This window comes from Ranitomeya variabilis, chromosome 4 (genome assembly GCF_051348905.1).
Source record: "Ranitomeya variabilis isolate aRanVar5 chromosome 4, aRanVar5.hap1, whole genome shotgun sequence".
In the NCBI taxonomy this organism is placed as follows: Eukaryota; Metazoa; Chordata; class Amphibia; order Anura; family Dendrobatidae; genus Ranitomeya; species Ranitomeya variabilis.
Genome location: NC_135235.1, coordinates 93,013,220 through 93,032,456, shown reverse-complemented (window position 1 = coordinate 93,032,456; position 19,237 = coordinate 93,013,220). Strand labels below are relative to the sequence as shown.

The 19,237-nt window shown below is 44.4% G+C and overlaps 2 protein-coding genes across 5 annotated transcripts in view; one reads left to right on the top strand and one right to left on the bottom strand.

The window, feature by feature from the left end:
* Nucleotides 1–13,609, bottom strand: part of STAMBPL1 (STAM binding protein like 1) — a 129,273-nt gene extending 115,664 nt beyond the window's left edge. Inside the window, exons 1-2 of one of the 4 annotated variants that reach the window (XM_077258917.1) lie at nucleotides 13,231–13,451; nucleotides 13,060–13,145 (exon numbers count right to left, since the gene is read on the bottom strand). The gene's annotated coding sequence lies outside the window, so the exon portion shown is untranslated. Of the gene's footprint in view, nucleotides 1–13,059 lie in introns of all 4 variants that reach the window. The other 3 variants (XM_077258922.1, XM_077258921.1, XM_077258916.1) reach the window with 3 other exon arrangements.
* ANKRD22 (ankyrin repeat domain 22) overlaps nucleotides 1–19,237 on the top strand; it is a 91,456-nt gene that overhangs the window by 7,100 nt on the left and 65,119 nt on the right. The window lies entirely within an intron of this gene.

The following is a 19,237-nucleotide window of genomic DNA, read 5'->3' as shown; positions in this document are numbered from 1 at the left end:
CTAACCCTAATCCCAACTCTAACCCTAAAAGTTCAATGTAACCTTTTTTTTGTACGTCGCGTCCGCCATTTCCGCGCATGCGTGGCCGTAACTCTGCCCCCTCCTCCCCAGGACATAGACTGGGCAGCGGATGCGTTGAAAAACTGCATCCGCTGCCCACGTTGTGCACAATTTTCACAACGTGCGTCGGTACATCGGGCCGATGCATTGCGACCGCCCCGTACCGACGCAAGTGTGAAAGAAGCCTAAGGCTACTTTCACACTAGCGTCGTACTCGGCCCATCGCAGTGTGTCGGGCCGACGTACCGACGCTAGCGTTGTAAGCGCCGCACAACGGGTGCAGCGGATGCTGTTTTTTCAACGCATCCGCTGCCCCATTGTGAGGTGCGGGGAGGCGGGGGCGGAGTTCCGGCCACGCATGCGCGGTCGGAAATGGCGGACACGTCGCACAAAAAAGTTACATGTAGTTTTTTTTGTGTCGACGGTCCGCCAAAGCACGATGCATCCGTCGCACGACGGATGCGACATGTGGCAATCCGTCGCAATGCGTCGCTAATGCAAGCCAATGGAGAAAAAACGCATCCTGCAAGCACTTTTGCAGGATGCGTTTTTTCTCCAACGACGCATTGCGACGGAAGCCAAAAAACGCTAGTGTGAAAGTAGCCTAACCCTAACTCTAGCCCTAACTCTAGCCCTAACTCTAGCCCTAACTCTAGCCCTAACTCTAGCCCTAACTCTAGCCCTAACTCTAACTCTAACCCTAACTCTAACCCTAACTCTAACCCTAACTCTAACCCTAACTCTAACCCTAACTCTAACCCTAACTCTAACTCTAACTCTAACTCTAACCCTAACTCTAACCCTAACTCTAACCCTAACTCTAACCCTAACTCTAACCCTAACTCTAACCCTAACTCTAACTCTAACTCTAACCCTAACTCTAACCCTAACTCTAACCCTAACTCTAACCCTAACTCTAACCCTAACTCTAACCCTAACTCTAACCCTAACTCTAACCCTAACTCTAACCCTAAACCTAACTCTAACCCTAACTCTAACCCTAACTCTAACCCTAACTCTAACCCTAACTCTAACCCTAACTCTAACCCTAACTCTAACCCTAACTCTAACTCTAACCCTAACTCTAACCCTAACCCTAACTCTAACTCTAACCCTAACTCTAACTCTAACCCTAACTCTAACCCTAACTCTAACCCTAACTCTAACTCTAACCCTAACTCTAACCCTAACTCTAACCCTAACTCTAACCCTAACCCTAACTCTAACCCTAACTCTAACTCTAACCCTAACCCTAACTCTAACCCTAACTCTAACCCTAACTCTAACTCTAACCCTAACTCTAACTCTAACCCTAACTCTAACCCTAACTCTAACTCTAACCCTAACTCTAACCCTAACTCTAACCCTAACTCTAACCCTAACTCTAACCCTAACTCTAACCCTAACTCTAACTCTAACTCTAACCCTAACTCTAACCCTAACTCTAACCCTAACTCTAACCCTAACTCTAACCCTAACCCTAACCCTAACTCTAACTCTAACCCTAACTCTAACCCTAACTCTAACTCTAACCCTAACCCTAACTCTAACCCTAACTCTAACCCTAACTCTAACCCTAACTCTAACTCTAACCCTAACCCTAACTCTAACCCTAACCCTAACTCTAACTCTAACCCTAACTCTAACCCTAACTCTAACCCTAACCCTAACTCTAACCCTAACTCTAACTCTAACCCTAACTCTAACTCTAACCCTAACTCTAACTCTAACTCTAACCCTAACCCTAACTCTAACTCTAACCCTAACTCTAACCCTAACTCTAACCCTAACCCTAACTCTAACCCTAACCCTAACTCTAACCCTAACTCTAACTCTAACCCTAACTCTAACCCTAACTCTAACTCTAACCCTAACTCTAACCCTAACTCTAACTCTAACCCTAACTCTAACCCTAACTCTAACTCTAACCCTAACTCTAACCCTAACTCTAACCCTAACTCTAACCCTAACTCTAACTCTAACCCTAACTCTAACTCTAACCCTAACTCTAACCCTAACTCTAACCCTAACTCTAACCCTAACTCTAACTCTAACCCTAACCCTAACCCTAACTCTAACCCTAACTCTAACCCTAACTCTAACCCTAACTCTAACTCTAACCCTAACTCTAACCCTAACCCTAACTCTAACTCTAACTCTAACCCTAACTCTAACCCTAACCCTAACTCTAACTCTAACCCCAACTCGTCTTCTCCTGCCGGCCGGCAGATGGCAGCAGATGGCGGGCGCACTGCGCATGCGCCCGCCATGATGAAAAAGCCGGCTGGCAGGAGAAGACAGAAGAGGACCCAGGGACCCCGGGTGAGTATGATAGGGTCCCCGAATCCCCCTATTTCTCTGTCCTCTGATGTGCGATCACATGTGCGATCGATTTTTTTTTTTTTTTTTTTTTTTTGCGGTCGCCGGTAAACTGTTAATTACCGGCGATCGCAAAGCAGGGGTCGGTGCAAACCGACCCCGATCATGTTCTTTGGGGTCTCGGCTACCCCCGGCAGCCGAGACCCCAAAGATCTTCCGGGTGCCGGGCGGCGCAGTGCGCCCGCCATTTTTTCCCGGAAATAAGATGGCGGCGCCCATGGGGAGACACGAGGAGCACCGGGGGAGGTAGGTGAGTATTGGGGGCCATCGGGGACCACATTTCTCTGTCCTCCGATGTGCGATCACATCGGAGGACAGAGAAATTAAACAGCAAATCGCGTTTTTTTTTTTGTTTTTTTTTTGTTGCGACCGCCGGTAAACGGTTAATTACCGGCGATCGCAACTCGGGGGTCGGTAAAACCCCCCCGAATCATGTTCTCTGGGGTCTCGGCTACCCTCGGCAACCGAGACCCCAGAGAAAATCCGACTCTGGGGGGCGTTATTCACTTTTTCCACAGCGCCGTTAATTAACGGCGCTGTGGATTAAGTACCCTTAGCGGCCGCCGTTAAAAGGCGTATCGGCGGTCGTTAAGGGGTTAAAGATAAATTGTCACAATTTTGTAATGTAAAGACATAGTGGTAATGGGGCTGTAATACTGATTAAGTTGATAATTTTGATGAAGAAATCCGCATTGTGGTTCTTCTTTAATCACTACATGAAGTTTTCTATTAATCAGCTTTCAATGCACAGGGGCCGGACTGTGCACAATGTCTTCTCCTCCCTGTCTGATTCTCCACCCCTCCACCTGCCTCCAGTCTTTAATTCACATGTCATTGTTTCAGTGATCTGCCTCCTCTGTGTGATATCCACTCTTCAAACTGAAGCCAGACAGAAGAGTGAGGAAATCAGACATGGAGAAGACCCAGTACACAGTCCGAACCCTGTGCACCAAAATCTAATTAGCAGAAGACATCAAACGCTGATTATAGAAGAACAACAACGTGGATTTCTTCATCAAGTGTATCAATGTAATCAGTATTATGGCGCCATTACAGTCATATCGTTGTTACATTACAAAATCAGGCTGATGGGTTCTTTAAATGTGAAACATCAACCAAATATTTTTTTTTCTTGATTTATGTAACAAACATATTCCATAGCACTTTAGCAAATTTGTTCTTATGGTTAACGGGAAAAAAAAATATCTTTGAATGTTCAATAAGACCCTCCAGTCAAACACATGAATGTTTACTTTGAAAGCTGTCCACCCTGGAAGCCCTAAAACTCACACTATGTGGAGAGCGAGAGAGAAATCCTCTGTGGAATGATTTTCTCATCTGTAATTCTGCTGGATACCCAAACGCTAAACGGTATAGAATTTTAGCATGTTGTGGAATACGGTATACTGGATCTACAGAGCTATGCCAAGGTGTACCAGCCGAAGCTCACAAAAAAAAAGTAGTGAAAAACTTCTGTAAATATGTGACTGTCAGATCCACTATAAACTTACAACATACACTGGCTATCCTCATCTGATTTATGCAGCGGAGCTCAGGTCACACTGGGCCTTGACCTTACCCTACAAGTAATATGTACCTATGTGCATTAGCAGCAGTTAATGGAATCAATAAATATACATGGCATACATTTCTCTTGTTCTGTAATTATTGTCCTGAGAATTTTGTTGTGTTTTTGGTCAGTGTGAAATGGCCATCGCACCGACAGCACATTGACCAACTTTAGCACCATCCGTGGCCACTGCCGTGTGGATCAGTTGCATGCAAATTCTGATATTGTACTCCATGATGGGCCCAAGAGAAAGGTGAAAGGCGTACGACCCATGCAGTGCTGAAATTTAGGGGTAGGTTCAAGATCAGTCACCCTTGTTAGTGTGGGGAACCTGCCTGAGGTTCATGATTTACGGGAGGGCTATGGAATCCGTGACTCCTAAAATATATAATACATTGGGTACAGTAGTTCAATGCAGGATGTGCTGTAAATTTTGTTTAGAACAATTTGAGAAAGCTATAAAATGTCCTATAAATGTCTGTTCTGTTCCTGATCTAAGGAGCTCAGCTTTTAGTTTAGATTAATCTGTGCTGCACTTTATGCACATGCTCAGAAGTGATCAGTGCTGTGGAGCCGGAGTCAGGGAAATTGAGTAGTCGGGAGCTTGGATTACCGACTCCATAGCTCTGCATTACGTTGTACCTGATTCTGAAAACCTGCATCAGGGCAGAAAATGTGTCCTATACCAAGCAAGGTTTGCATACCATAAAAGAAAAAACTCCTAAGTAGCTACTTATGCACTTTATGGGTCTTTTCCATAAACATTCTGTAAGTGGTGGCCTGGAATATTTTTTGCACGGTAACTTGTGTGTATTTAAGCCTGTGGCCAAGAAGTTGGGTCTATTTAAGGATTTTCAAAAAATACATCAAATGTTTTCAATGAACTCTCATTTTATATAACAGACTTACCTGTAAGGCTAAAGTTCACATAGTGTTGTTTCCTGTGTTTAGTGGGATCTTTGGGGCTTCTGTCCAAACAGCCCCTCCCAGCAAAACGGGATTCGGGAGTATGCGGTGGCATGGCCATCTATTTATATAATTGCCTTGTAATGTTTTAATTTCCTGTTCTGTCCAGATGTCACCATATCCCAGAATTCCAAGCGGAGGAAGTTCACCAACGGAACACCGTTGCGAACACGCCGCCGCTGGTATCAGCCGAATGATTCACTGACTGCCGCCATCTTTGCACAGGAGGAGAGCATGCGCAGTTTTAATGTGACAGCCGCTATCTGTCTGCACAAAGATGGCGGCGGTCTGATTTACTGCACATGCGCGAATTACGTGCAGGTGCAGTGAATCACTTGGCTGATCCTGGTGGCAGATGTGCGACGTGTCTACAGGCAGAGGAAGCCGGTCACATTAAAGGGGTTTTCCCCACGAACGAAAGTTCATTTTAAAAATTGACTGTCTGACCGTGTATGGAGCATACCACATCTCATGGGCAGGGGAGGAAGCAAAAGACAATACTGACATTACAGCAGGGGATCACAGTGGATTCATTTTGTGAGGTAAAATATTTCACTGACTTTTTAAAAAATATTTTACCTCACAAAATGTATCCTCTGCGATCTCCTGCTGTAATGTCAGTATTGTCTTTTGCTTCCTCCCCTGCCCAGGAGCTGTGGTATGCTCTGTACAAGGTCAGACACAGACCACTTTTAAAATGAACTTTTGTTTATGGGAAAACCCCTTTAAAAAGCAAATATCAACGCCAACAAGGCTCCTCCTTAAAAGTATGACATTGACAATGGAACGGAAAGCAGCAAAGGCAAAATGTCAAAGGCAACAAAGAGCAAATGAGACTCTTGAAGAGCAACAGCATCGCTGGGACAAAAACAAAGCAAGCACATGAGTCCCCTGATGCAAAAGTCATTAGATTATCACAGGATGCCATTAGGCAACAACAGCCCTGCATGCCTGCCCCATCGTGACTTTACCTCCCTCCCGATGCGATAGCATCGGGCCTCCATCTACAATCCCTAGCAAAAATTATGGAATCACCGGCCTTGGTGGATATTCATTCAGTTGTTTAATTTTGTAGAAAAAAAAAGCAGATCACAGACATGGCACAAAAATAAAGTAATTTCAAATGGCAACTTTCTTGCTTTAAGAAACACTAAAAGAAATCAAGAACAAAAAATGTGGTAGTCAGTAATGGTTACTTTTTTTTAACCAAGCATAGGGGGAAAATGATGGAATCATGAAAAAACAAACAAAAAAACACTCCAAAACATCACTAGTATTTTGTTGCACCACCTCTGGCTTTTATAACAGCTTGCAGTCTCTGAGGCATGGACTTAATGAGTGTCAAACAGTACTCTTCATCAATCTGGCTCCAACTTTCTCTGATTGCTGTTGCTAGATCAGCTTTGCAGGTTGGAGCCTTGTCATGGACCATTTTCTTCAACTTCCACCAAAGATTTTCAATTGGATAGAGATCCGGACTATTTGCAGGCCATGACATTGACCTTATGTGTCTCTTTTCAATGAATGTTTTCACAAACATCCTTTCAATTGATGGGATAAGAAAAGTGTCCAAAATATCAACATAAACTTGTGCATTTATTGAAGATGTAATGACAGCCATCTCCCCAGTGCCTTTACCTGACATGCAGCCCCATATCATCAATGACTGTGGAAATTTACATGTTCTCTTCAGGCAGTCATCTTTATAAATCTTATTGGAACGGCACCAAACAAAAGTTCTAGCATCATCATCTTGCCCAATGCAGATTTGTGATTCATCACTGAATGACTTTCATCCAGTCATCCACAGTCCATGATTGGTTTTCCTTAGCCCATTGTAACCTTGTTTTTTTCGGTTTAGGTGTTAATGATGGCTTTCATTTAGCTTTTCTGTATGTAAATCCCATTTCCTTTAGGCGGTTTCTTACAGTTCGGTCACAGACGTTGACTCCAGTTTCCACCCATTCGTTCCTCATTTGTTTTGTTGTGCATTGTTGTGCATTTCCTGTTTTGGAGACATATTGCTTTAAGTTTCTGGTCTTGACACTTTGATGTCTTCCTTGGTCTACCAGTATGTTTGCCTTTAACAGCCTTCCCATGTTGTTTGTGTTTGGTTCAGATTGTAGACACAGCTGACTGTGAAAAAACGTGTTTTTTTTTTTGCAACATTACGTGATGACTTACCCTCTTTTGAGAGTTTGATAATCCTCTCCTTTGTTTCAATTGACATCTTATGTTGGAGCCATGATTCATGTCAGTCCACTTGGTGCACCAGCTGTCCAAGGTGTGATCACTCCTTTTTAGATGCAGACTAGCAAGCAGATCTAATTTGATGTGGGTGTTATTTTTGGGTATGAAAATTTACAGGGCGATTCCATAATTTTTTTTTTCCTCAGAATTGAGTGATTCCATAATTTTTGCCAGGGGTTGTAGTTGATTATAAAGGTGCAGACGGAGTCACTGTGTGGGTTGTCTTAAATCAACTTTGGATTCCTCGGCCTCTCCCCTCTGTCAATCCCTTCACTGGCTCACCATTGCCCAGAGACTCCAGTACAAAAACCCTAACCATAACATACAAAGCCATCCACAACCTGTGTCCTCCATACATCTGTGACCTCGTCTCCTGGTACTTACCTGCACGCAACCTCTGATCCTCACAAGATCTTCTTCTCTACTCTCCTCTTATCTCCTCTTCCCACAATCGCACACAAGATTTCTCTCACGCATCACCCCTACTCTGGAACCCTCTACCACAACACATCAGACTCTCGCCTACCATCAAAACCTTCAAAAAGAACCTGAAGACCCACCTCTTCCGACAAGCCTACAACTTGCAGTAACCACCGATCCACCAAACCGCTGCATGACCAGCTCTACCCTCACCTACTGTATCCTCACCCATCCCTTGTAGATTGTGAGCCCTCGCGGGCAGGATCCTCTCCTTCTATACCAGTCGTGACTTGTATTGTTTAAGATTACTGTATTTGTTTTTATTATAATAATAAAAAATAATAATAATAATTTGCCTATTGGAGTTGGGCACCAAGACGGTCTGCTATGTCTTGGTGCCTGCCTCAACTAGGCATATACGGCCAAAAATGGTCCATAACAGAGTACATATTTGCTATTATGCATGGACAAGTTATGTTGTCAGTGACAGGTTGGCATTACCATTAGTTACACGCGGCCAGGCTTTATATACAGCACGCTATCACTTGAGTAAATTGCCAGTGACCACAGCTCATCAGTACCATGCTGCACGTTTATCGCATTGCTAAATCCGCAATTATGCACTAAACACTGGCCGCCCAGGCCATAAAGAACAAGCATCTGGAATTTAATATAATGGGACATGGCTTCATCACATGCCGGCTGATGAGTAAATAGGGTGGTGGAGCTCTGCAGTTTCCATTAACAGTTGAGGTCATATAAGTCACAATGGCCGCACGGTGCCACCTCTCAGGGTAGAGACAATACAGGGAAGTCTTCCAACATTTGTAAGCTATTAATGACTATTACAAGTAGACACAATTGTATCTGACACAGGGATGAAAGTATGCTGATGGTAATGATCACCAGCTATTGCATTAAAATTATTATTTTTCATTAAATTATGAATCATCTTTACAAAATGCAAGATAGCAATATATACTGCATGTTACTAGTCTGTACATCAGCAAGGTGGATCAGTGGTTAGCACTGCAGCACTGGGGTTCTAGGTTCAAATCCCACCAAGGACAACATGTTCTCTCTCTACTTTATTTGTTCCCCTGCTTTTGATTCATCAATTGCAACTGCCAGATATTTTGTCCTAAATTATGTGACATTTCAGTCAAACATGCCATTTCTTGCAACAGGATAACAGGTTAAAGACAAAATTGGAGATTTTTTTTTTCGTTTTTTTTTTTTTTTAACTGTTCACAAAATTCATGAACTAAGTTTGACATTTTAAAGAATTTGGTGCAAAAAAAAAAAAAAAAAAAGCCAAGAAATACCACAAGACAAAAAAAAAAATAGAAAAGAAGAACAAAAACAACCACAAATGTTGAATTGGACTTTAGTTTTACCATACAACATATTATAGCTAGGCTAAGTGCAGCGTTTGGTTTGACAATTTATAAAAAAAAAATAAAAAAAAATTATTGGGAAATATGTAGAATTATATAAACAGTCATACAGCCATAAACATAAAAAAGGACATCAAAATATAAACTTTGCTTTAGGACAGGGGTGCTCAACCTGTGGAACAGGTTGCCTTTCTGTGCAGCCAACCATCCAGTGACAGACTTGCTTGACCGTGTCTAATGGCTGAATATACAGGTCCTTCTCAAAAAATTAGCATATAGTGTTAAATTTCATTATTTACCATAATGTAATGATTACAATTAAACTTTCATATATTATAGATTCATTATCCACCAACTGAAATTTGTCAGGTCTTTTATTGTTTTAATACTGATGATTTTGGCATACAACTCCTGATAACCCAAAAAACCTGTCTCAATAAATTAGCATATTTCACCCGACCAATCAAATAAAAGTGTTTTTTAATACCAAACAAAAAAACCATCAAATAATAATGTTCAGTTATGCACTCAATACTTGGTCGGGAATCCTTTGGCAGAAATGACTGCTTCAATGCGGCGTGGCATGGAGGCAATCAGCCTGTGACACTGCTGAGATGTTATGGAGGCCCAGGATGCTTCAATAGCGGCCTTAAGCTCATCCAGAGTGTTGGGTCTTGCGTCTCTCAACTTTCTCTTCACAATATCCCACAGATTCTCTATGGGGTTCAGGTCAGGAGAGTTGGCAGGCCAATTGAGCACAGTAATACCATGGTCAGTAAACCATTTACCAGTGGTTTTGGCACTGTGAGCAGGTGCCAGGTCGTGCTGAAAAATGAAATCTTCATCTCCATAAAGCATTTCAGCCGATGGAAGCATGAAGTGCTCCAAAATCTCCTGATAGCTAGCTGCATTGACCCTGCCCTTGATGAAACACAGTGGACCAACACCAGCAGCTGACATGGCACCCCACACCATCACTGACTGTGGGTACTTGACACTGGACTTCAGGCATTTTGGCATTTCCTTCTCCCCAGTCTTCCTCCAGACTCTGGCACCTTGATTTCCGAATGACATGCAAAATTTGCTTTCATCAGAAAAAAGTACTTGGGACCACTTAGCAACAGTCCAGTGCTGCTTCTCTGTAGCCCAGGTCAGGCGCTTCTGCCGCTGTTTATGGTTCAAAAGTGGCTTTACCTGGGGAATGCGGCACCTGTAGCCCATTTCCTGCACACGCCTGTGCACGGTGGCTCTGGATGTTTCCACACCAGACTCAGTCCACTGCTTCCTCAGGTTCCCCAAGGTCTGGAATCGGTCCTTCTCCACAATCTTCCTCAGGGTCCGGTCACCTCTTCTCGTTGTACAGCGTTTTCTGCCACATTGTTTCCTTCCAACAGACTTACCATTGAGGTGCCTTGATACAGCACTCTGGGAACAGCCTATTTGTTGAGAAATTTCTTTCTGGGTCTTACCCTCTTGCTTGAGGGTGTCAATGATGGCCTTCTTGACATCTGTCAGGTCGCTAGTCTTACCCATGATGGGGGTTTTGAGTAATGAACCAGGCAGGGAGTTTTTAAAAGCCTCAGGTATCTTTTGCATGTGTTTAGAGTTAATTAGTTGATTCAGAAGATTAGGGTAATAGGTCGTTTAGAGAACCTTTTCTTGATATGCTAATTTATTGAGACAGGTTTTTTGGGTTATCAGGAGTTGTATGCCAAAATCATCAGTATTAAAACAATAAAAGACCTGACAAATTTCAGTTGGTGGATAATGAATCTATAATATATGAAAGTTTAATTGTAATCATTACATTATGGTAAATAATGAAATTTAACACTATATGCTAATTTTTTGAGAAGGACCTGTATGTATTTTTTATGTGAAGAAGAGGTGCGGTACAGAGATGGATGGACGACTGTTGGCCTCCATATAGTACTTAGTGGTAGATGAGGTGCAGAAGTGGCAGCGCACTGTAGTTTACAGCTGTTTTGGCCACGCTTAAAAATTACAATGGATAAAGTAGCATGCATGGCTTCTTCATTTACAGCCTAGGAATAGGGGAGAAGATGGCCCCCCGTGCAACCATTAAGTGATGGTCCTGGAAGAAGTACTAGCCATTTATAACATTCTTTCAGCATTCCTTAATATCTCAGAAGGTAATGCTTACTTTGTGTGCAGCCATTGCAACTGGTTGCCTTGGAGCAGAAATTATTGTCCACTCTACCTAAAAGGCCTCATTCGATTCGCACATCTGTGTTACACAAACCAGTTCTATCCAATTTTTTTTTTTTTTTTTTTTTTAACCTTTCATTGATCCAAAACGTACACATTATAATCTATGGTGATCTTCACATCTGTTTTTCTCCAGTATCGCTCATGAAAAGGGCCAATACAAGTCTATGGGTCTGTGAAAAAACACGTACAGCACACGGATGGCATCATGTACAGTCCGTGTTCTGTCCACATTTAACCTTGCAAGAGTAGAAATCTTACAATTTATTAATCCATCTGTGAAAAACACTGACACACTGATGGTGGAAAAATCGGACACCCGGACGGTACCCCGATGGTGGAAAAAAATCGGACACCCGGACGGTACCCCGATGGTGGAACACTCGGACACCCGGACGGTACCCTGATGGTGGAAAAACGGACACATGGATGAAGCACTGATCCAAAACGCTGATTACACTGGTACAACTTTTTTCAGAGACAAGTGAAGGAGACCTAAAAGGTGACACCGGAATCGTGTCATGCAAGATGGACCACAAACCTACCCCATGAGAACTGATCTTGGGAAAGGGATCCGTTACTAAGCTGCACTAACGCAATGTAACGGATCCGTTAACGCACCTACTGCCATTATCGTAACACATCCTAACGCATGTCAAAATCGGCATGCGTTAGCGATGATGCGTTACTTTGTGACACACCCTTGAACGGGGATAGCGTTGGACGGCGTGGTGACGGATACTACACTCTGGTATGTTTTCGCTCTAAGCGTGGATACTTTGTTGCCTTATGCACTGTACAAAACTAATACCAGGGCAGCGAAGTATGGCGGTATACATGTTTTCGCCATGATATATCCTGACTTACCATTGTTATGTATACTGTATTAATGCCGCCCTTGGCTTTCTTTGGGCACTTGCTGTGTTGTACTCTTACATGTGTTCCCTTGTTCTCCATGCACCTGTTTGCCTATTTTTAATGATAAATAAAGTAATCTTTGCTATTTTGGATAATTAAACTGCTGGTGGTGCTCTTGTTTTACCCTTGAACGTGGGTACGTTAGGTCTAACGCACAGCGAACAGATGCGTTCACTGTGCATAGACCTCTATTACTAACGCATGCCAAAGCAATGCTACCATGCGTTGGCGCAATCGTAGAAGAAAAGTGAATTTGCGCATCAGCGTTAGCGCATCCGTTTAACGGATATGTTAAATGGATGGCACTAATGCGATGTGAACCTAGCCTAACTACATAGATCACTTGTTGGTATCGGCATATACTTGTGCGTGAGATAGATGCGAGAATTAGGAAGAGGGTTAGTTTATAAAAGTGCTACGCGCTCCTTATGAGTACACATGAAATTCCCCTTTAATAACTTACGTCCTTACCAATGTCACCACTGACAGAGAGAGAACAGAAAGCACCATGCGGCACCACATCAGTTTCATACAGAAGTCACAGTAAATCAACCTGACAACCATCGGGATATGAAAGCTTTCGGCATAGGACATACTGAACTTTCTCAGTTCCAGCTCCGGATATAATACATACCCCCCACCACCTATTTTCTACCAACTAAAGAGTTACCCAGATGGAGCCTTTAAACACGCAGATTAGATTGTAAGCTCTAAGGAGCAGCGTCCTTCCTTCCGCTGTTTTATAACAATATTTCTCCATTTTCACTATCTCTTCTGCATAAACAGATGTTGTAATTCTTCGTACCTAGCACACCATCCGTCTGCATCCTGGCTCATCACACAATTAATGATCATGAGCTAGAGACTTACCCACACCGCAGCCCCTGGCGCAGCCCTTGCTTGTCATCAGCCTCTTTGCTTTCCCGGCTTTTGCTGGAAAGAACTGCAGCTCCTGGCTTTTTGTAACAGAACAAAATGAAATGACAGCAGCCTGGTTGTGTCCCCACCTCTCTCCAGCCCTCTATTTAATGGCTTGTTTACCAGATGTTGCTGTTATGTGCACGTTGTATCTATTCTGTAATCCCAATACACCCCCCGACTCGGAAAGGGGTCTCCACAATGGGAATACGAGACACTGGCGGTAAATCGGAGAGCAGGGCTGAGCGCATAGTCTTCAGGATCATGCAACCTGAGGTTGCTGATTGCTGAGCAGCATGAGAAGGAAAGCCTCTCCCTCCCCGCCTCTCCAGGAAGCACAATGTCTGCAGCTGCTTATTTCTGGCCTCCTGTGACAGCATTAATAAGGGCCATGAGGAGCGCATCATTCACGCTTCCTCCAGATTCACACCACTAAGAGCTTCACCGTCATTTCTTGTAATCTAATATTCCTAGGATTGTGGCCCGGCTGAGAAGAACAGATTTATCAATACGACGCCAGGGATCGATGAGCTAAACAGGAGTGACGTCTACAACATGACTAAAAAATGTCGCACATCCCTTGGTGAACGTCTATTGCTATAAAATGTACCGCGAAATTCTGACTACGACATTGATAAAGGTCCGACAGCTGTGACCTGCAAGCCGCCCCGCCGGATCGCAACTATCAAAGTTGTAATTTGCAGGAAACTCACCTTTCCTCTCGCACATCCCATTTAGAAAAAGAAATAGAACTTGTATACAACACAGATCTGCTGTATAACTGATGCAGATGAGCACAGAGCCCCAAACACTGACCTTCATGGGGTCCCTTTAGGGTATGTCTCCACGTTCAGGATTGCATCAGTCTTTGGTCAGGATTTTATGCAAGTAAAATCCTGACCAAAACTGCACCTGAGGTCACTGGCAGGTCACCTGTGGTGTACCTGCGTGTTTTGCTCATAGTAGCAACATGCAGCGTTTTGGAAAAACGCACAACGCATGCGTTTTCGCGGCAAAAACGCATGCGTTTTTAAACACATAGTGGAGTCTGGATTTCATAAAATCCCATCCACTATGCTGTAACATCTGGACGCTGCGTTTTTGACGCAGCAGAAAAACGCAGCGTCAAAAACGCAGCGTTTCCTGAACGTGGAAACATACCCGAAGGCTTTTAGAATGGAAGAATAAGGCTACGTTCACACGATCCGTTTTTCACTGCGGATTTTTCCGGTCCTTTTTCGGGGAAATCCGCAGTGGAAAACGGCGGTGCTTCTCTCGGCGGATTTGTGTCCTTTTTCTTCTGCGGATTCCACTGCGGGTTTCCAACTGCAGTTTCCTATTGGTGCTGTTGGAAACCCGCAGCGGAATCCGCTGAAAGAATTGACATGGTACTTCTTTTTTCCGTTGGCAAATCCGCGCGGATTTTCCAGCGAAAAAAAGGATCGTCGGCACAGCGGGTTTTGTTTTCCATAGGGTAACATTGTACTGTACCCTGCATGGAAAACGGCTGCGGATCCGTAGCTGCAATTCCGCTACGGATCCGCAGCAAAAAACGGATCGTGTGAACGTAGCCTAAGGGTATGTTTCCACGTTCAGGATTGCATCAGGCTTTGATCAGGATTTTATGCAAGTAAAATCCTGACCAAAACTGCACCTGAGGTCACTGGCAGGTCACCTGCGGTGTGCCTGCGTGTTTTGCTCATTGTAGCAACATGCTGCGTTTTGAAAAAACGCACCACGCATGCGTTTTCGCGGAAAAAACGCATGCGTTTTTTTTAACGCATAGTGGAGTCTGGATTTCATGAAATCCCCTCCACTATGCTGTAACATCTGGACGCTGCGTTTTTGACGCTGCGGAAAAACGCAGCGTCAAAAATGCAGCGTTTCCTGAACGTGGAAACATACCCTAAGGGTATGTGTCCACGTTCAGTTTTGCTTCAGGCTTTGGTCAGGATTTTATGCAAGTAAAATCCTGACCAAAACTGCACCTGAGGTCACTGGCAGGTCACCTGCGGTGTTCTTGCGTGTTTTGCTCATAGTAGCAACATGCTGCGTTTTGAAAAAACGCACCGCATGTGCGTTTTCGCGGGAAAAACGCATGCGTTTTTTCCTGCACAGTGGAGACGGGATTTCATTAAATCCCCTCCACTATGCTGTAACATCTGGACGCTGCGTTTTTGACGCTGCGGCTCAGCGCTGCGTCAAAAACGCAGCGTTTCCTGAACGTGGACACATACCCTTAGGGCTCATTTCCACATGCGAGGCACACGTCCGTATCTCGCATGTGGAAACCAAGCTCTGGCGCCGGCACTTTGGAGCGGAGCTGTGCAGCTCCATGTGTTCCTATGCGGCCGCACGCTCCGCTCTGGAGTGCCGGCGTCAAAGCTTGGTTTCCACATGCGAGATACGGACGTGTGACTCGCATGTGGAAATGATCCCTTAGGCTGCGTGTCCACGCTCAGGATGGCTGGCGGTATCGCCGCAGCGGCGAAGCCGCTCGGCACTAAGCCCCGCCCCCTTTCTGGGACGCGATGGTGCCGGATGTGTACAGTACACATCCGGGATCATCGCACCCCTCGCCATAGGGCCCTGTGATATGCCTTGCGGGGACGCTGCGTCCCCGCAAGGTGTACGGACATGCTGCGATCTGAAAAGACGCGCAGCATGTCCGGAGTCGCAGGGCCGCCGCGTGCGGGTTTCCACGCATAGTGGACACGGGATTTCACAAAATCCCCTCCACTATGCTGGAACATCTGGACGCTGCGTGTTTGACGCTGCAGCGTCAATCACGCAGCGTTTACTTACCGTGGACACTCACCCTATGGGTATGTTTCCACGGTCAGGAAACGCTGCTTGTTTGACGCTGCGCAGAGCTGCAGCGTCAAACAAGCAGCGTCCAGATGTTCCAGCATAGTGGAGGGGATTTTATGAAATCCCGTCTCCACTATGCGTGGAAACCCGCACGCGGCGGCCCTGCGACTACGGACATGCTGCGCGTCTTTTCAGATCGCAGCATGTCCGTACACCTTGCGGGGACGCAGCGTCCCCGCAAGGCATATCACAGGGCGCTATGGGAGAGAGCGATCATCCCGGATGTGAAGAGTTAACACATCCGGCATGATCGCGTCCCAGAAAGGGGGCGGGGCTTAGCGCCGAGCGGCTTCACCGCTGCGGCGATACCGCCGGCCATCCTGACAGTGGAAACATACCCTAAGGGTATGTGTCCACGTTCAGGTTTGCTTCAGGCTTTGGTCAGGATTTTATGCAAGTAAAATCCTGACCAAAACTGCACCTGAGGTCACTGGCAGGTCACCTGCGGTGTTCCTGCGTGTTTTGCTCATTGTAGCAACATGCTGCGTTTTGAAAAAACGCACCGCGCATGCGTTTTCGCGGCAAAAACGCATGCGTTTTTTAAAGCATAGTGGAGTCGGAATTTCATGAAATCCCCTCCACTATGCTGTAACATCTGGACGCTACGTTTTTGACGCTGTGGAAAAACGCAGCGTCAAAAACGCAGCGTTTCCTGAACGTGGAAACATACCCTAAGGGTATGTGTCCACGTTCAGGATTGCATCAGGATTTGGTCAGTATTTTCCATCAGTATTTGTAAGCCAAAACCAGGAGTGGAACAATTAGGCCGGCGTCACACTCGGCGTAAGACAATACGGTCCGTATTTTACGGCCGTAATACGGCCGAAATACGGTGAAATGTTCCCAAAATAGTGATCCGTAGGCAGGGTGTGTCAGCGTATTTTGCGCATGGCATCCTCCGTATGTAATCCGTATGGCATCCGTACTGCGATATTTTCGCGCAGGCTTGCAAAACCGACATCTAATGGATTTATGTGCTCAAATGTTCATTAAAACATATATACAGTATATATATATATATATATATATGTCATTGAGACACATATATATATATTCTGTATTTAGATTTCATTCAGCGCGATATCTGTGAACAGCCGGTAATTCAATTGCCGGCTTTTCATTTCTCCTGCACAAACCCGACAGGATATGAGACATGGTTTACATACAGTAAACCATCTCATATCCCCTTTTTTTTTGCATATTCCACACTACTAATGTTAGTAGTGTGTATGTGCAAAATTTCAGCGCTGTAGCTGCTAAACTAAAGGGTTAAATGGCGGAAAAAATTGGCGTGGGCTCCCGCGCAATTTTCTCCGCCAGAGCGGTAAAGCCAGTGACTGAGGGCAGATATTAATAGCCAGGAGAGGGTCCATGGTTATTGGCCCCCCCGTGGCTAAAAACATCTGCCCCCAGCCACCCCAGAAAAGGCACATCTGGAAGATGCGCCTATTCTGGCACTTGGCCACTCTCTTCCCACTCCCTGTAGCGGTGGGATATGGGGTAATGAAGGGTTAATGCCACCTTGCTATTGTAAGGTGACATTAAGCCAGATTAATAATGGAGAGGCGTCAATTATGACACCTATCCATTATTAATCCAATTGTTGGAAAGGGTTAAAAAACACACACACACATGATTAAAAAGGATTTTAATGAAATAAACACAGCGGTTGTTGTAATAATTTATTGTTCTCTCAAATCCATTTGCAGTCCCTCGCTTGGCAACATAATAAACGCACAAGATACATACCTTCTGATGTACTGTCAGGTCCAACGATGTAATCCATCTGAAGGGGTTAACTAATATTACAAGCAGGAGCCCTGCTATAATGCAGCTGTGCTCCGTGCTTGTAATTCCCCTGCGAATGAATGAAATGTAGGTCATTGACCTACATTTCATTCATTCGCGGTGATGCGCCCCCTGGTGGATGTCCTCATATGACCTGGAGCGTGGGAAAAAGTTCCCAGGCTGCAGTTCATGAGAACATCCACCAGAGGGCGCCTCACCGCGAATGAATGAAATGTAGGTCAATGACCTACATTTCATTCATTCGCAGGGGAATTACAAGCACGGAGCACAGCTGCATTATAGCAGGGCTCCTGCTTGTAATATTAGTTAACCCCTTCAGATGGATTACATCGTTGGACCTGACAGTACATCAGAAGGTATGTATCTTGTGCGTTTATTATGTTGCCAAGCGAGGGACTGCAAATGGATTTGAGAGAACAATAAATTATTACAACAACCGCTGTGTTTATTTCATTAAAATCCTTTTTAATCATGTGTGTGTGTGTTTTTTGTGTTTTAAGTGTTTTTATTGAATTTTACATTCCAACAATTGGATTAATAATGGATAGGTGTCATAATTGACGCCTCTCCATTATTAATCTGGCTTAATGTCACCTTACAATAGCAAGGTGGCATTAACCCTTCATTACCCCATATCCCACCACTACAGGGAGTGGGAAGAGAGTGGCCAAGTGCCAGAATAGGCACATCTTCCAGATGTGCCTTTTCTGGGGTGGCTGGGGGCAGATGTTTTTAGCCACGGGGGGGCCAATAACCATGGACCCTCTCCTGGCTATTAATATCTGCCCTCAGTCACTGGCTTTACCGCTCTGGCGGAGAAAATTGCGCGGGAGCCCACGCCAATTTTTTCCGCCATTTAACCCTTTAGTTTAGCAGCTACAGCGCTGAAATTTTGCACATACACACTACTAACATTAGTAGTGTGGAATATGCAAAAAAAAGGGGGATATGAGATGGTTTACTGTATGTAAACCATGTCTCATATCCTGTCGGGTTTGTGCAGGAGAAATGAAAAGCCGGCAATTGAATTACCGGCTTTTCACATATATCGCGCTGAATTAAATATAAATACAGAATATATATATATATATATATATATATATATATATATATATATATATATATATATATATATATATATATATATATATATATATATCTAATATATAAAGCTGAATGTGTGTGTGTGTGTATGTATGTATGTATGTATGTCCGGGATTGGCATCTGAACCGTAGCAGCTACAGCCACAAAATTTTGCACAGTCACACGTCTGGACCCCGAGAGCGTCATAGGCTATGTTGTGAGGTGAAATTTTAACCCCGCGCTTTCCAATTCACCAAACAATTTTGCCCCTATCTACATAATGGGGAAAAAGTGAAAGGAAAAGTGTTGGAGGCGTCGCAGCTACAGGCACAAAATTTTGCACAGTCACACGTCTGGACCCTGAGA